Source organism: Archocentrus centrarchus, chromosome 18 (genome assembly GCF_007364275.1).
Source record: "Archocentrus centrarchus isolate MPI-CPG fArcCen1 chromosome 18, fArcCen1, whole genome shotgun sequence".
Taxonomy (NCBI): Eukaryota; Metazoa; Chordata; class Actinopteri; order Cichliformes; family Cichlidae; genus Archocentrus; species Archocentrus centrarchus.
Window position 1 is genome coordinate 8085092 of NC_044363.1, and position 6387 is coordinate 8091478.

The following is a 6387-nucleotide window of genomic DNA, read 5'->3' on the forward strand; positions in this document are numbered from 1 at the left end:
TCAGACCTTACTGAACCAGATGTGATGCATGTGTAAAATATGCTTTGACACACAACAAAAACAATTTCCAAATACCAAAGTGTTAAATGTGGTGGAACAGTTCCTTCATCTGTGACAGCCATGAGCAATCCAGGTTTATTTTTGTCACATTAGAGAGTCATTAATTAACAATGCAAAACCAAAGACTTCAGTGCTGTTTCTGCAATTTTTACAGATTTTACGGCAATATTAACTTCATTAACATAGTATTTTATATCTTTGGTACCCCATAAACATTGGTTTGCTATAATACAACACAAAGCAGCTGAGGCTTCAGTCTTAACCTGATAAAAGAAGATGAAAAGTTGGGGTCACTGAACATATAAGAATTTAACTGCATCTAAAGAGTCTTAAGAAGTCACTGAAATACCATCATGGACCGTCATCCATAAGGCCATGCCACCAACACAGCTAAAAACAATGTTGACATGCAGACAGCAGACAAATCCTGGCAAAAATAATCAAAAGTATGTCGATGAATTTCCTCAGATGTCCTCCAGGGAAGATTGTGTCAATGTGTTTAAACACAGCTGAATGCTCCAGACCAACAAACTGCCAACAGCTTTTATAGGATGATCTGTGATGATCAGTTCATCAGGTGAATTCTCAGCACCTGGCTGCTACTTACCTCCTATTTAATCTGGAAATAGAAAGAACTTTTCACAGGACTGCATGGAGCTGTGAAAGCGCTCGCTCACATGACTGAAGGTTTTCAGTGAAAGGTACCCATCCTTCAGCTTGTATGAAAACAGATTCTTCTGTCTGGACAGATGTGTTATAGACTCTAGTCAATTCAATTCAATTCAGTTTTATTCATATAGCACCAAATCACAACAAACAGTCGCCTCAAGGTGCTTTGTATTGTAGATAAAGACCCTACAATACAAATACGGTACAGTTTCAACCAACTTTGTTATACTAGGATAAATCTGGGGTCTAAGCAAAGTCTCATCTGCTCCACAGTCAACACCCATCAGTCCACCACTGGCTGAAGTGGATCAATGATCTATGAAGGCAAAGGTGGCAGCAAAGGACAATTTTTTTCTGAAAAAAGGATTTCAGGAAAAAACCCAAATTGTGAAGAAAATATTAATAATGAAAAATATTAAATATATATTGCCTTGTTCAGTCTTTCAGCTAAAAGAAATCAAAACAACAACAAGAACAGTATTAATAATAAATTGGTTAGAATCAGATAGAATAGTTTTATGTCACTATTAAAAACAAATACCATTAGTGAGTGAAGCACAATGTTAAATGTGAATATAATAAAGCCTACAGCATACAGGTAGGCCTAATAGGGAAAAGAAATCTGATATTAAAACATAGCACAAACATCTGAATCCTCCTGCTGTTACACAGTTGTGCTGCTGTCCATTACTACAAACGCAGGAAGGACCACAGGCGTCAACATTTCTGCAACCAGTGAAATCAAATTATGATGAAGCCGTACAAACTCCATGTGCTTCTTTTGAACTGAGATCAATAAAACAAAATTCAGGACAAAGTTTTTGTCCATGACATCGTCATCATGCCTAGAGATTCATTTGTTTCTGGTGGCACCGAAGGGTCAGCTGCAGAGATGTCAGGTTCTTCCATCGCCTCCTTAGCTGCTTCTTCTTCTTCTTCTTCTTCTTCTTCTTCTTCTTCTTCTTCTTCTTCTTCTTCTTCTTCTTCTTCTTCTTCTGTCTTTAGCTGATAGAATGAATAAATGCTGAACAGGAATGTTACCCTTTGACCTTAGCAGTACAACCTTCTGAACAATCATTCATGTAGTGCATCATGTTTTTGTGTGAGTCTCTCCAAAGCAAAAGATTGTGTGAACATTCAGCTTAAATTGGGCCCGTTCTGCTTATTAAGTCCACTAAAATAACTCTTCAGTTCTTTAGCAGCTGCTGATGTCATCGTTTATTTATTAGACATTATAGTAACTCAGCTTTGGGGACCACTAAACTACAGACTGAGATTATAGCCTACAAAGCACAATATAATAATTTCATGTTTCTCAGCATTATACTTTCCTACTTACAATACATGAAATACCAAATACACACTGAAGAAAAGAGATTAACATTTTGGGAATAATATATAGAGGTATTCTTCTCGTGCCCACCTCCATGTTTTTATCTCAAGCCTTATTACTGTATATTTAGTAGCTCTGTGTGATTTTTAGCTTAAAATCATCACTCATACTGGGACTTGGTTCAGGCCTTGAGTTCAAGTTTTTGGGTTTTTTCCCTCCTGTTATAGCAAACTGTTTGGAGCAGTCTGAAGCCTGAGCTTTTGACTCGCACTGATTACTCGTACATGCAGTAACCTCATTATTAGAAAGTCTGTTTAAAATGAGCATCCACCACGGGAACAGTGCATTTATATACATATGAGACACAACAAAAATAAAAACAGGTCCACTTCAGGACCTCCACTTCTTCCTCGACCTGTATGATCTTCTGCAGCTGGACGGGAGGTAAAAAGAAGATTCTGTTTCTTCTTATATCATCCATCCTCTTCAGGTCCCAGGAGCCTATCCCAGCTTACACAGGGTGATAGGTAGGGTACACCTGTACAGGTCATCGGCCTGTCGCAGGGCCAACACAGAGAGACAGACAACTATTGCAACTATGGGCAATCTAGAGTGACCAAATAACCTAACCCCAGTGACTGCATGTCTTTGGACTGCGGGAGGAAACCCACACAGACACGGGGAGAACATGCACACAGAGAGGGACGGGCCGAGGTGGAATCGAACCCAGACCTTCTGGATATCATTCTAGCTGTGAGGCAGCAGTGCTAACCACCACGCCTCGCCCACCTCTTTAAATAATTATTAAATAATAATAAATAATAATAATTAAATAATAAAATTAAATAATTACTCCAAAATTACTTTTTTGCTTTTCACCAAAACAGGTTCAGTGTGCAGATCATTGATATTTTTCTTTCTTTGTTAACCATCAGGTAAAATACAGATATCTAAAAAGAAACCCTTTAGAACACAAATACACAAGAAAAAATGTACCTCTTTTTCTGTTTTTTTTTTTTTTTTTAAGCCTGTCATGTCTGGTAGATCTTGAAAGCAGAACTGTGATCTGAATGCGTTGTTGTGCCAAACATATTTGCTATTTCAAGATGAGCTCTATAGGTTCTCAATAGGCTCCTCCCGTCGATGCTTTAACCCTTTATTTCATTTATCTGAGTTATTTCTAACATACAATGTAACAGCCAGAGCTGACAGGCTGAAGAAAAGGAAAATAAAGAAAAGAAAAAGCGAGAGAGAAAGAGAGCAAAAAAAGGAGAATAGACAGAAAAAAAAAGAGGAAAGAGCACAAGTAAATTAATCAAATAGTTCATCACTTTAACATATAAAAAAATACTATCAATACTTGCAAAAATAAATTTGTGTGTGAAAAACAAAACTAACAAAGCATGTTACGCACACCAACAATTTTGTTGAGTTGTGATTGAGTGGGCGTTTGTGTCTGTGTCATGTTTGTGTCTGTGTCATGGAACGTACTTACCAATGAGGGCAAAACGCTGCAGCTCCACCCATCAGAAGCCAGAGGCAGGTAGAGAAAGCCCCCGGAACCCCAGGCCACCAGCAGCCCATCAAGAGCCAGGAAGACCCGTGGCTACTCAATCCAAAGACAACCGCACACCCACCCCAGCAGACGGGAGAGGGTGGTCTCAGACGGAGCCCCCCCAGTCGAGGAGCGAGGGCTCCAGGGAACCCAAGGCGATGAGAAGCCAGTCCCCCCCCAGCGGCCAGCCCCCTGCACTGGCCGGCGGCAGGGCCCCAGGGCCCACGGCACCCAAGGACCGCCCGACCCTCCACAGAGCCCCCCCCCATGCCGAAGAAGCCAACGCAGCCCCGCACCGCACCCCCAAGGGGAGCAGGCCAGCACCCACGCCAGAACGTCCAGCCCCACCCAGGAGCCCTGAGGCACCCCCACCCCAGGGGGGCAGGGGGGAGGAGGTAACCAGCAAGGAGCGGCCAGGAGGCAAGGCACAAGGCCCAGACCCAGGTCCAGCCATACATACAAACACACCCACACACCCGTGTACACATTTATGCACAGATACTCATACATGCCCATACATACTTACCCACACACAGATATGCCATACATACACATTCACTCACCCACCCATACTCACGGAGACGGTGACAAATACACAAAGACACACATTCATCCATAGCTACCCACCCTCTGAAGACGGGGCAAGTGGAAACCACCCCAGGGCCAACAGCGACCCCAGGACGCCACCAGCCCGGTCCCCAAGGAACCACCCGACCCCTACCCTGGGCGAGGTGTAAGAAATCAGGGTGTGAGATGACCCATCCACCCCTCCTCCTCCCCAACTTGTAAGTGTATGTGTTTGTGAGTGAATGAGGTGTATACGGTGCTGTTAAAATTGAGGGGACAGTTGTGCCACAAGCACCAACTGCTGGTCGCCCACACTGTCCCCCCAAAACCCTCCATGTCTAAAGTGCAAATAAAATTTGGGGACAGACAATGATGAGGATCTGAGTGGGGCCACTTCAGCGGCCCCACCTCATCAACCTCTGAGTAACATGCCTGCCCCAAAGGTCCTATGTGTATCAGGTTGTAAGTGTGTATGTGTTGTGAGTTATAATGACTAAAGTGCAATTAAAAGGGAGAGGCAAGTGGTGGTGCAGCTCTCCACGTGGCCTCTCCATCCTACATCTGTGAGTGATGTGTATTCTGTGTGTGTGTGTGTGCGTGTTTGTGTATGGGGAGGGGGAGGGGGAGGGCAGGGGGGCATATGACCAGGAAGAATCCTGGAAGAAGAGAGCCAGCTGTCCGCTGGCTCAATAGGCACCCTGACCCCCCACACCCCAGCACAGGGCAGGGGGAGGTGAGCCCGGAGCACTGCAGCACCCGAGGTTGCGCCCCCGCCCCCACTGCAGAGGGCGGCCCGCTCCCCCTAGATGCCCATTCACTCAACAATAGACACAAACAAGCGACAGGACATACTGGCCTGGGCATGGGAATACAGTGCCCAGTCCTCCCCAACCACCCCACCACGGCCCCATCCCTGGGTTTTTTTTTGTCTCTTCGCTTGATTCGCACTCTGCAGCTGCGGGACGTCAGCGTCTTTAGTCTGAGTCTAATAAAAAGTAAACATACATGAAAATCTTAATTTTACAGCTTTTAGTTGTTCTTCAGATTCTTCTGTTCCACTGGTTAAAAAAACAAAGTGACATCAGAAATCAAGTTCCTATGAAGCAGATGAACAATTAAAATTTGATGAACCTTCTTTCCCATGTTTGTATCGATCATATTTCCTGTCAGTGTCTCTGTCTTCACCTCCTCCTTCACTTCTTTCAGAGATTCCTGCTTCTCTGCTCTCCATCGATCTGATCCTCAGCTTCTATGACTTTGGACTGGGAGAGAGACGAGGACGTTATAGAAGCACGTCAATAAATGTGTCAGTTTAGCTCAGCATGGCAACCGTTAAAATCTTGGCCTCACCACGGGCACTGACAAATAACATTAAGACCTTAAGTAACAATTATGCAGGTGCATAAGTTCAGAGAGGACATGAAAAATTAGAACGCAGTTGAATTGAAATCTGCTGGAGGATGTACGAATAGCTGTGCTGAACTTGAAGATTTTACAATTAGTGGAAACACAACGTCCCCTTAGAATTATAAGGTTCTGTCTACGTTCTGACCAGTTTTGAGACAGTAAGTAAACTTTAAAGTTTTTGCACTCTGTATCGCAAAGATTACACATGGAGTAAGTTGTTCACACATGATTATGAAACACACCCTATATGTATTGTAAACCAGTAATATCAAAATCCTATTAAATGTGCAAATGGGTTTTTTTTTTGACCAAGTAAAATGCAGATAGAACCTTGTAATTCTAAGGGGACCAGTCAGATTCAGTGGGACACGCACACACCTGATGAGTCTGATGATGAGGTCACAGGTGCTGAAGCTGCTCCTGCAGAAAGATATAAATCCATCAATGGTAACAGCTGTTGGAGCGCAGCACCTCCTGGCTTCCATGGCAGGTCAGCTGCTTCACATGTCATTAAATGACCTCTGAGATTACAGGGTGTGCAGTGACACTGAGATATATTTTGGACTTTTTATGCCACTGTCCCTAAACAATTGCTGTGACAAACCTTCTTGAAGGAAATATATATGAGTCAAATTTGACCTGTAACACTCCAGATTTAATATATTTAAAAATATTAAATTAACGTAAATAATAAATAAAAACAAAGTAAAGCTAAATTGTTTTATTGTTTTTCTTTATTACCCCCCAAAATTAATGTTTTCATGGATAAAGAAGCCCATTAAGGTAACAAGAGAAA